Genomic DNA, 13,389 nt, shown 5'->3' with positions numbered 1-13,389 from the left:
AAAAACGCGCCCCATTTAAAGAAGCGTCGAATCAGCAAAATACATTTTGTTTTTATAAAAATAGATACAAATAAATATTTGCATGTAGTAAACCGAAATAAGTAATTATAGATAATGATTAATTAAATATTTATTATTAATGATACTTAGTAATTTCTAGTACCTACGAATTCTATGAATGTTGCCAAAGATTTCAATAATTGTTGTCAATGAATATGTGTATAATCCATTGGTTTTAAAAAAGAAAATTTAAATCTTAAATATAATTGGCGAATTACCAACTGTGTTGCTAACTCGAGAACGGTTAGACCAATTCTGCTATATTTTTTAGGTTTTTGTTAAGGGATAAGGGAGGATTTTATGAAAAAAAAACACGATGACAGCTAGTACATTTATTATATTATTATTATTTTATTGATTTACTTATGCTTTTTTGTACATACGTGTACTCGTACATACCAGTACAAACAAACTTAGACAATAATTAAATACAATTAATACACAGGCACATAATACGCCGTACCGTACAGCATCTGTGTCATATTATTTCTTTACTGCTTTTAATCCATTATTCCGCAACGCCATACAAAAATCATGGAGATAAGGGGAAATAAATCTCTACCTGTACTTTGAATTCTCATCTACACTCAGGTGGACAGCTTACAAGCTAAATCTTATTATTTTATGCTCTTATATCGTTCTAGATAGGTCACCTGGTGGTTCAAATGACCCATAATTTTTTCAACATGGGCCTGTAGTCTTATATGTTAATACATATCTGTATAGGAAAGAGGAAAAATAAAACATTTCAGATTAATAGCAAAAAGCAGTACTATTAGTACATTCTGATTGCACCAACTGAGGGCTTTATACTTATAGTACCTACCTACAATTAAATCTTCCTGATTTTAAACAGCTAATGACTGTCTGTAAAGATTCCTGATGTTTGCTTGGATAGCTTAAAAAGACTTACAAATTCTATTCTTTGCGTATTGCACGCCTCATAAGCGAAGCGTTGAGGTGGGTACTACTGTCACTTCGCGCAAAACATCTGATTTTTCAAACTTAAAATGTCTTTATGTATCATACATTGCACTTGTAAGATAATACATACACACACATATTAAGAAAAAACACTATTTTTAACGTTCATGATATTTTTGATGTCATTTTTGTTATTTAAACTAGTTAAAAAACAGTTTAAAAAAGTTCTGTCTTGGACGTCCGTGTGTCTGTATGTGCGGATCCTTTTTCTTGTTAACACGATAGCGACCGAAATACTTTACTAATCGAGTCTTTTTTTTTCTCTTACGCTTGAGTATGCTCAGGAATAGAACCCTTTCATTTTTCAGGGTCTGATTCGATGTGGTTTAATTGTTATTAAATAAACAAAAATAATAATTAATAAATATTTATTAAAAAAAAATTATGAGGCGTGCACTTTTGGATTTTCCAAATTATTTTATAATTTACTATTATCAAAATTGTATCTTTGACTATCTATTTCTATCACGTATTACCTATATGACGTAATTTGTAAAAAGATATTATGCATTATTCACGCGATACAAATATGGCTCGTTAGCTCAGCGGTGAGAGCATCCAACTAAATGTCTTAAGAGGAGGTCGGAGGTTCAAATCCTTCACGAGCCGGTCTTTTTTGGCTCTAAAATTGCGTAGAGATGCGTTTGTCGCTATTAGATATCGAACTATTTGTAAAAAAGAAAATCCTTCCTATCGTAGATTGATTAGATTTATTTGGTTGGTAAAAGGCATTCATTAAAATTGTCTATTAGCATAATATTATGTGTAGCTTATTTCACAATTTATTTTTTATAACATTTAATTTACATATTAGATAATATTTTGCGTAAGTTCTTCCATAAGCTTGTAGGTTGAAGACATCTCTGTTTTCATTGTATCTAATAATAATAATCCCACTAAAACATTTTCATGTAAAAAGATGCCTAGACTTTCTTACACTCTGAAAAAGTTCTCAGAACGAATTTAGAGCCAAGCATCTTACTCTACACGTTTTAACTGTACAAGTCCTAACTTAACAAACTGTATAACTTCTAATAGTTAAAATAATATGTGGCTTGGCCGTTTTGCAAACCTCACATCACACATGGCGTATGGATAATAGTCAGGTCACAATCTATTGGCAAACGGTGCATTTACATCCAACGATCGAATGGTCATTCTAACCCCGTTATGTCAATTTTTTTTAGTTTCGATAGGCGTAGAGCTAAGAGCATACTTTCGTTGTTCTTAGTGCGTTCGAAAAGATCACGTCTAAATGCACCGTAAGATACAGGGGGAATTATTGTCGAGCCAATTTAATAGGCAACATTTGACGTCTATCAATTTTATCTTCGAAGAGAGGTAACCTGCTTAAAAACATCGATTAAAGTGAATTAATCGATATGGATTTGAAACATTTGTCAATCGAATTTATTAATTTATGATGATTTTTATTCACAAGTAATCAATGCATTCGATTCAAGATGTCAGATTTCGATTTTTAGAGTAACGTCTCTGGTATTTAAAAAGAAAAAAGGTTTATTGACACAAAATTGTAGTGACGTCAGTTCTTCAATTCAGAAATTGTTTATTATGTTTAGAATGGTTTATCAGTAAAATGAAATCTTAAAATTACTTGTATCGGTCATTATTATTATAAATATGTAGTCGTAATTGAAAAAAGTTCAGCAAATGTGCAGTTCTAACAAAACGAAATATCATGTTATTCTATGTCGTCGTTACTAGGTTACGTTCTTGAATTTTGTTGAACTGTCAAATGTTGCCTATTAAAATGGCTCTACTATACATGACGTCGTAAAGCAGTATTAATTCCAGTGTGGAAAAATGACAGCTATATAGATCGTGTAGCGCCATCACATTCCCACACTGATTGATCTATTCACAGAATTTCATTATCAAAATTGTATCTTTGGTTATCGCGTATTGTGTGACGTATTTTGTAAAAACATATATATATTATTCACGCGATAAAAATATGGCTCGTTAGCTCAGCGGTGAGAGCATCCATCTAAACAAACGTCTTTGAGGAGGTCGGAGGTTCAAGTCCTTCACGAGCCGGTCTTTTTTTGGATATAAAATTTACTTGAAATGCGCAATTGTCTCTATTAGATATGGAATCATGTTATGTTAACTGAAAAAAGCAGAGATACGACTAGCTGGAGTATGGCATGAGCAGAAGAGCGCAACAAACATAGCGTATAAAGAGATGTTTTAAAAGTTATTATCAATATAAATGCACTTGTAATAATAATACACTTGTCTCTAGGGAATTTTGGAAAGAAATAATACACTTTTTTTATATAATACCTTTATATATCTATGTTAAACCTAAGTTTACTTGTACGCTCCGAAAACTTATACAGAATAATTGGTTCTATGTTTAATTAATTTTATCAATTATTATCAAAATTATATCTTTGGTTATCGCGTATTATATGACGTCATTTGTAAAAACATGGTAAAAACATATGCATTATTCACTCAATACAAATATGGCTCGTTAGCTCAGCGGTGAGAGCATCCATCTAAACAGAGGACTTTGAGGAGGTCGGAGGTTCCAATCCTTCACGAGCCGGTCTTTTTTAGATATAAAATTTACTTGAAATGCGCTTTTGCTCCTATTGCGCAATTGGGTATAGAACAATCTTATTTCAACAATATCGTATAGGAGCTACCAACGTTGACAAGAGAGAATTTTAGTATAGTTGGTTCTTTGATATACTGTTTCTCTTCCTATTTCGGTTAGAGTCCGGGCTGTCTGGCTGGTCGCAGTGGTTGCGTTTATTAGTGCGCATCTTATCTGCACAGGATAATATCCATTATTAAAAGTCATTTATTGACGCGTAATTTTTAATCTTTTGCCTTTAGATAGATCCATCAGACATAATTACTAGGTAGGTGTAATTTCACTTATTTCGATGATATTTTAATTATTTTGAAATAAAAAATTGCGTATGGCACCTATTTAACAACGAAAAAAACGTCTTGCAATAAAAAAAATTATGTCTGATGGATCTATTTAAAGGCAAAAGAAAATTACGAGTTAATAAATAACTTTAAATTACGGATATTTTCCTGTGCGCACTAATAAACGCAACCACTACCGCCAGCCAGACAGACCGGACTCTAACCAAAATAGCAAGAGAAACAGTATATCAAAAACCCAACTATACTAAAATGACTTTTTTTAAAACGTTAATAGCTCCCGTACCAATAGAAAAGCAGTCCTAGCGTAGATGGAATTTATATTTATTTGGTTGGTTATGTTAAAGCTTATGTTTAGCTTATTTAACAATTTCTCTTTTATAACAATTTAGTTTACTAAGACATTTGTGGAAGATCTTTCAAAAGCTTATATGCCAATAGACAATTTTTAATGAAAGCCTTTTACCAACCAAATAAATTTAAATCATTCTACGTTATTAAAAAAAGGGTTTTGGATATGTAATAGCGGCTATTGCGCATTTCAAGTAAATTTTATATGTAAAAAAGACCGGCTCGTGAAGGACTTGAACCTCCGACCTCCTCAAAATGCATATGTTTTAGCTGGATGCTCTCACCGCTGAGCTAACGAGCCATATTTGTATCGCGTGAATAATGTATATGTTTTTACAAATGTCGTCATACAATACGCGATAGCCAAATATACAGTTTTGATAATGAAATTCTGGGAATAGATAAATTAGTGTGGGAATGTAATGACCCTAGGCGATCTATATGGCTTCTTTTTTCCACACTGGAATTAATACTGTCCTACGATGTCATGGTATCACCCATGTATCTTACGGAGCATTAAGATCGAACGTACATAGAGCTAGGGCTAGAACAAGAGCATTCTTTCATGATCTTTAAGTTTAAACGAAAACTCGTATTCAGTGTTGTTCAGTATAAGAACATTGCATAGAATCTTTTCGAACGTACTAAGAACAACGAAAGAATTCTCTACGCCTGTTGACACTAAAAGAATTTGAGATAGTATGTAGGATGTAAATGCACCGTTAGCTAGTTCATTGTCACCACGCCATCTGAAGTTTGCAAAACGGCCATTTTAACTAAAAATAGTTTGTTAAGTTAGGGCACACCCCGGACACTCCATACAAAATGATCGTTTTGACAGTCACACTGTAGAGACTGCAAATGTGTGTGTTAACGCTTTATGGTTGGCACATTTGTGACTAGCGTAAAAAAAAATTCGCGTTTTTCAGATGAAATACATCCGTAAACAGCACAATATCTAACCATTTTCTGCGAAAAACGATAATCACAAATCCAAAATAATAAAATTACTTTAAGTCAATTTGATTAATGTTGTCAATCTTCGTTGCGTATCGTCCTTGCAGAAAAATATGGCCCATTTTATGTCTGATCGCGCGGGGGTGAGGTAAGTTTAATTTTGGCGGGAGGCGGAGAGTGTCCGTTCTGTAGCGTTTAGCTACTATTATGTATTCTGTGGTTAGGGCTTGTAGCACAGACATGTATCAAGATAGACTAAGCGAGTGTATGTACTTCCCGTGTCCAAACTAAGTTTATGAAACTTACTTGACGCTGGCCTACACTCAGTCCGCGCTTGCAGTTCGCCAAGGAAAGACGTGAAGCTGAATAAAGTAAAATGCCGAATTGCGCCGTTATAAACTGTAGAAACTCCACAGCTGTGAGTGGCCGAGTTAGCAGAGATGTTTCCTTCCACCGGTAAGTAATTTTCTGATCAGAATATGCACTATTTATTTTAAAATCAAATAAAGAATATCTGTGGAAAACGATCGTGACAAACACGGATACCAAATCATACGAAATGATTCGGAATACATTGCGGCTTTTACTTGGCACGGTAAAGATCGCGTCGTATGATAACAAGCAATGAATAGCGTCTTCTCATTTTTCTGTTCTCATTTTTCTGTCCAATTTTGTGGTTAGTGATGTTCATTTGATGCAACAGTTCTCGATTCTAATCGATTTTATAATCGAACAGAAAAATGATAATTTGAAGGAGCAATTTTTCAGAAAAAAAGGCATAGATTTTTTTTGTCATTTAATACGACTTGACCTACAACTTTTAAGTATTTTAATACAAAGGTACTAAAAATAAATATTATGACATGGACGCCATTAGTTAAAGTTAGTCATCTTGGGAGTTTTTTAAGAAAACTCCTTATTGCTTAGACTATGTTTGTTTTTTTCAGTTTTCCAAGTAACCCGAACATAAAAGAAAAATGGATCGATGCAACGGGACATAAAGATTGATTGATTGACAGTTTCATTACTTTCTTTCGATGGCCACTCTAGTACGTAGTACATGGTAACTCAATGGGCATATGTAAGAAAAAGCTAAAACACATTAGTTTACTTGTTAGAATATTAAAAGGTTTATAACTTTATTTTATCATTCCTCTGTCTATGGTAATTATCATTTTTCTGTCTTGAATCGATTTAGTAATCGATTACGATTCATTTATTTAACTACCTCTTAGACATAGATCTACTTAGTTTGATCTGATTTCTTTCGATTTACTTCGATGGGATAGGACGATACTAGAATCGCCGCGCGAGTGGCGTCCTAATCGATTTAGCGTAAAATGAAATTACCATCACTAAAAAGCGCTCGTGACGTCATAACGCGTCAAGGTCAGTACAAAAAATATGACACGCTTGGTTTTCATACAGATCGCGGTACTTGCGTTGTCTACTTTAATATACATGTCTGTGGCTTGTAGAGTTAAAACGTGTAGAGTAGTATGCGTGGCTCTACATTTGTTCTGAGAACTTTTGCAGAATGCAAGGGAGTCTTGGCAACATTTTACATGAAAATTGAAAATGTTTCGGTGTTATTACTATTAGATAATAATATGAAAACAAAGACGTTATCAAACTATAAGCTTTTGAAAGATCTTTCGAAAATATTGTCTTAGTAAATTAAATTGTTAAAAAAAAGAAATTGTTAATTATGCTAAACATAATATGCAAGTACACAAAGAAAACCTTTTTCCAACCAAATAAATCTATATCCAAATCGTCTACGTTAGGATTGTTTTTTTATTGTACTAATAAGATTTTTAATATCTAATAGCGACAATTGCGCATCTCAGGTAATATCCAAAAAAGACCGGCTCGTGAAGGACTTGAACCTCCGACCTCCTCAAAGACGTATGTTTAGATGGATGCTCTCACCGCTGAGCTAACGAGCCATATTTGTATGGCGTGAATAAAGGGTGTGTTTTTACAAATTACGTCATACAATACGTGATAGCCAAAGATACAATTATGATAATAAAATTCTGTGAATAGATCAATTAGTGTGGGAATGTGATAGCGCTAGGCGATCTTTATAGCTGTCTTTTTCCCGCACTGGAATTAATAGTGTCTTACGGTGTCATGGAATCCCCCCTATATCTTAGCCAGAAGATTGTGACCTGACTAGAATCCATCTACGCCATCTGAAGTTGGCACAACGGCCATACCACATATTTTAAGGTACATTTAAGTTATAAATTAGGGCTTTTAGAGTTAAAACATATAGAGAAAGATCCTTGGCTAAATAGCGCCTTGTGTAGGTATATTTACACGAACCATTTCGAGCTACTTTTGATTTTTGAACACTATGAAAACATAGACGCCACCAAACTACACACTTTTAAAAGAAGTTCTACAAATATTGGCTTTAGAAAATTTAATTGTTATAAAAAGAGAAATTTGTAAATAATATATAAGTAAGTAAAAGCTAATAGACAATTTTAATGAAAGCCTTGATGAACCAAATAAATCTAAATCAATCTACGTTACGAAGGCTTTTCTATTGTTCAAATGATTGTTCTAATAGAGACAATTGTGCATAACATGTAAATTTTAGATCCAAAAAAGACCGGCTCGTGAAGGACTTGAACCTCCGACCTCCTCAAAATGCATATGTTTTAGCTGGATGCTCTCACCGCTGAGCTAACGAACCATATTTGTCTCGTGTGAATACCTAATGCATATGTTTTTACAAAATATGACGTCACACAATACGCGATAGCCAATTAAATTCTGTGAATAGATCAATTAGTCATAGTGATAAAACACTTATAAATGTCATTAAAGCAGTAATGTACCAAAATAATGAATCGAAACATTGTAACCATATTGTAACATAATACGAAGGAAGCTTACAACAGGTTCCTTATATGGAAGTACCTATCCGAACCTATTGCACGCCTCATAAGCGAAGCGTTGAGGTGGGTACTACTGTCACTTCGCGCAAAACATCTGATTTTTCAAACTTAAAATGTCTTTATGTATCATACATTGCACTTGTAAGATAATACATACACACACATATTAAGAAAAAACACTATTCTTAACGTTCATGATATTTTTGATGTCATTTTTGTTATTTAAACTAGTTAAAAAACAGTTTAAAAAAGTTCTGTCTTGGACGTCCGTGTATGTGCGGATCCTTTTTCTTGTTAACACGATAGCGACCGAAATACTTTACTAATCGAGTCTTTTTTTTTCTCTTACGCTTGAGTATGCTCAGGAATAGAACCCTTTCATTTTTCAGGGTCTGATTCGATGTGGTTTAATTGTTATTAAATAAACAAAAATAATAATTAATAAATATTTATTAAAAAAAAATTATGAGGCGTGCACTTTTGGATTTTCCAAATTATTTTTAACCTTCGACGCAAAACTAACGGTGATATATACATGTACAAAAACAAATTATGTCTCCTCTGATTCATCAACGTCAAGCTCAAAATGACCCAAGTTGAACCTTATCTACACACGAAGAAGAACTACCTACTCTGAGCGTCCAGTGATTTCCCATGAGACACTAATATTATTAACAATATAAGATATAGATCGCATATAATATTTTGTTAACTTTCCTACAAATTCCGTCACCTTCAAAATATAAAAATTCCGGCAGTTTATCATCAATTTTTTTAATTCATTAATTTTAAAATCCATATACCTAATTACCTATTTCATTTCATTATAATATCAGCTTATTATTTTCACCAAAATGAAGGTATTTAACGAAAAAGTATATAAATGAACTTTCGTGCTTTAATGTATGACGTTACAAATTCGAACAAGAGCCTTAAATTCGCATTTTGCGTCATCGGCTCGTTAGCTCAGTGGTTAGAGCATCCATTTAAATGTTAATAGAGAAGGTCGGGGGTTCAATTCCCTCACGAGCTGTTCTTTTTTTATTTTTTATATTGGATTAAGTAAGCTTTAAAGTGTTTATCAATTATTTGATAAATGAGGTTTATTTTTAAGCCAGTCAACTTTTTATACATATTTAGTACCTACGTATAAAGCTGATTGTTTCAAGTTGCAACTCACCTTTTAGTTGTGCCTAGTATAGTATTATAATATTGCCTATGGTTACATTATACAATGAATTAAAGTTAATTTTACAAAAAAAAACCTCGTCCCAAAAACTCGATCCCTTATAAAATCGATAAAACTCCATCTATAATCATTCTGCAAAAACCTTAATACAATGCGTGCAAACACGCGTATTATAAGATCAGTGGTTATTGGTTTCCCGGTAATAAGTCAACAGATGGCAGTTCAACCTGGCGAAACACTTCAAAATCGATGAAATTGGATCTTGCGCGGGTTTGGTTTCGCAGTTTACAAACGCTCGACATTGCTTTTAGTTTCATAGACTCGATTTTCACGCTCGTTAGCTTAGCGACTATAGCATCTAATGAAATGATAATTCAGCTTCTCTGTTCCGACGATGGTGCAATTCCCTCACGAGCTCTTGTATTTTTAAGCTATTGCATAGCTTCTATCGCGGGCCTTGAGCGCGGGGACCGAATCCAGAAATTTAGTAACGAAAAACCTCACGCTCCCCACTCCGACGGGCGCGGAGGTGTGGCTTGAAGGCATAGCATTAGCATGCAATAGCTTTACCGCGGCAGTCCCCGAGTGCCACACGTCTTTTTTTATACACACGTAACTTTTATTTATTTATTTATTTATTTATAACACTTCATTGTACAAAACAATATAGGAAATTTGGTACAAATTAGTGAGGTACAAAAATTTTGCACAATAGGCGGCCTTATTGCTACACAGCAATCTCTGCCAGGCAACCTGGTAGGAAAGTAAATGTGAGAAGAATAAGGATAGCGCAAAAAAGAAATAAAAGAAAGAATATATTTAAAAAAAAACTTTGAATTATTATTATTTAGCAAATTGTTTAAAATTTAATGTTCGTTTGTTTGTGTCGAGTTAACATTTCTTTATTCATGTTTTTCTTGATTCATTACTATTTAATTATTTATATTCGAAAGTAAATAACTATCCGATTTCAATGATGCTTTTCCCAGAATTTTACCAGATAATTTGCAGCAGTAGGTAGCAGTATGCAGCTGTACTGCGAAGATGTATAATAGCTGAGCTGTGAAACTGTTATCGTTTCCACTGATGCTGCACGAGGAAGATTTGAAAATAGCTGCACAACTAGTTTACCCGCGAAATTGAAAGTACGGGCACAGACTAATAATAATATACTGAACGGGTATGCAAAAGTACGGGCACACACTTATTGATCTATTCACAGAATTTCATTATCAAAATTGTATCTATCTTTGGCTATCGCCGTAGTATATTATTATTAGTCTGTGCTATCGCGTATAAAACATATGCATTATGCACACATTATAAATATGGCTCGTTAGCTCAGTGGTTAGAGCATCCATCTATTTATAATAGAGAAGGTCGGGGGTTCAAATCCCTCACGAGCTTATCGTATTTTAATGCAATTTTTTCATTTCATTTTATTAACATTCGATTGTTTTAATAGTTATTGTATGAATATTTTCTTTTTTTTATGTCAGAGCAAGCAAAGGAGCAGGTGGGCCACCTGATGTTAAGTGGTCACCACCGCCCATAAACAGGTTACAGGTGCATTGCCGATCTTTTATGGACAAATAAGCTCTTTTCTTGACGGCCCCAATGTCGTAGTTGTTCGGGAACACCGCAGGTGGCAATTCGTTCCACAGTTTCACCGTCATCCTGTTACAAATGACCCGAATTTTTGTGTCAGTGTTTCGGGTCAGTTGTAACAGGATGGCGGTTCTACAGCGGTCTTAGTACGCAATGACAAAAAGAAAAATGATGGCCAGAACGCTGATACCGGATACCTTAATATACTGTAATATTTTATATTAGAGAATCTTAACATAAAATATTATACAAAGTATCTTCACCGTGTCTGATGCGCTTAATGTTGAAAATATATTTAGACTTAACGACTAGAAAATCGGTTCATCAGTTTGGTGGAATTACGTTATGATGATGTATTCTGAATGCTTATTTTTAGAAATAGTATATTAGTATAATATGGATAATTAAACTAGCTGTGCCCCGCAGTTTACCCCGATGATTAAATCATGTTCATAATTTTCCCTTTAAGTTTTTGTGTCAGTTTGTGCTGTTTCAGCCGTTAATGTGTTACAAACAGCCATACATTCAGACCAGAATATCGTGTTTTTATATTACTAGCTTTGCCCCCCAACTTCGTCTGTGCTACAATGTCGACGATACTTCAGGAATCTTTCGTTTACGATTCTATTAAGTACATTCAGACAAACATTTTAATTTATACTAATATTATAAAGCTGAAGAGTTTGTTTGTTTGTTTGAACGCGCTAATCTCGGGAACTAGTGGTCCGATTTGAAAAATTCTTTCGGTGTTAGCTAGCCCATTTATCGAGGAAGGTTAAAGGCTATATTTCATCACGCTATGGCCAACAGGAGTGGAGCCACGGGGGTGAAACCGCGCGGAGCACATAGTATATGATAAATACTATGGTTGGTATAAATAAAACTGCACAGAATAATTTGATATTAATTCATTTATTTATTGTTAATACGCACATGGTAGCTCACAGCGACTACGCATCTAATGGAAGTTAACGTAAAACATAGTCTGCATTGTGTTCACAACATTATTTTACCTACAATTAAAAATAGGAAATTTAAACACATTTCTATACTTTATTGACAATTAATTTAATAAATAAATACATTCCAAACTGTTGATTTGTTGTTTTATTTATTTATTTCCAACAACGCAGACCACGTAATACAATATTGAATTATACCCTAATGCGATTACAATACAACAAATTTTATCCTATTTATATTCACCATTAACATCGGCCCGGGCTATCGGTTCTCGGTATTGGCACAGGCAAACATACACATCGGTGGGTTGCCGCGGACCGATTGTTTTGGTACAATTAACTTTAAATTTTCATCTCGATAACAAAAATGTCATCTCCCAGCCAGATTACATTTTTCAAACTACATACCATATTTATGAAGCAGTGACGTAAGTGAAAGGCTCTTTTGGCATGTATTTTTATTGAAAACATAGGATTTTTCTAAAATTATAAGGATACTAGACTTGCATATTTGAAAACTGAAATTTACCAATTGACCACATGATATTCCATTTACTTTTTAGAGTTTAATTATTCTTGCAACTATCTTATACAATGAAAAATACGAACGAAGATACGAAATATTATTAAATACTAAAAAAATAATCAATTTTAAGCAACATTTTACAAAATTTAAGCAGCTTATGAGGTCTCCTAAACCTTCTCTTACGTCACAAGTTCACAAATCACGAAAACAACACTTAAACTACAAAATTACATTTAATACACTTTCAAATAGCAACAGATCAATCGTGTCTACATAATTTCTTCACTATACTCAATAATAATGTGTTAAACGTTATACATTTACAAATAAATAGTGAAATACATAGAACATATATATTTTTCTAAGCTAAACGTTATATAGAGGGATGTCCACTTATTCTTTAGTGCAATAAGTTTATTTCTATTTCTGACATTTGCAGAAAATAAAAACTAATTTTATTTGTAATTTATGCCATTTGCTCAAGTTTTATAGATAAATAATATCATCAATTTATTTGTTTTGCCTGCAAGAGATCAGTCAACTTTTAAATATAAAACAGTTAAATAATATTCTAAATAGTTTTTATTTTATTTTACATTCATTATGCAATATCTAACAAAATATAGAAAAACCAAGTGGACATCTCTTTAAAGCATTGTTAATTGTTGGATTCAGTTTATTTTAATTACGAAACATACAAGATTTTCTGTCTGACAATAAAGTAGAAATAGATAGACTGATAGAAAACCTTGAAGATTTTTAAATTATTATTTTATTAATTAATCATTTATAAATCAATGCCTAAAAGTAAATAGCCTCATATAGTAAAATTGTCTTATTTTTCTTTAAATAAAACCGGCCAAGTGCGAGTCGGGCTCGCGCACAAAGGGTTCCGTAGCAGCAAATATAATAAAT

At 33.1% G+C, this 13,389-nt stretch overlaps 1 non-coding gene across 1 annotated transcript; it reads left to right on the top strand.

Annotated features, from left to right (window-relative positions):
* Positions 1-10,708: 10,708 nt before the first annotated feature.
* Positions 10,709-10,785, top strand: TRNAI-UAU (transfer RNA isoleucine (anticodon UAU)). The gene has a single exon. It is a non-coding gene; the product is annotated as a tRNA-Ile (tRNA).
* The last annotated feature ends 2,604 nt before the right edge of the window (positions 10,786-13,389 follow it).

Source organism: Colias philodice, chromosome 22, assembly GCF_061535455.1.
Source record: "Colias philodice isolate Cphi_HAF_F1 chromosome 22, ilColPhil1 Martin Lab GWU primary, whole genome shotgun sequence".
NCBI lineage: Eukaryota > Metazoa > Arthropoda > Insecta > Lepidoptera > Pieridae > Colias > Colias philodice.
Note: the sequence above shows the minus strand (reverse complement) of the source record. Positions and strands in the feature narration are given on the sequence as shown.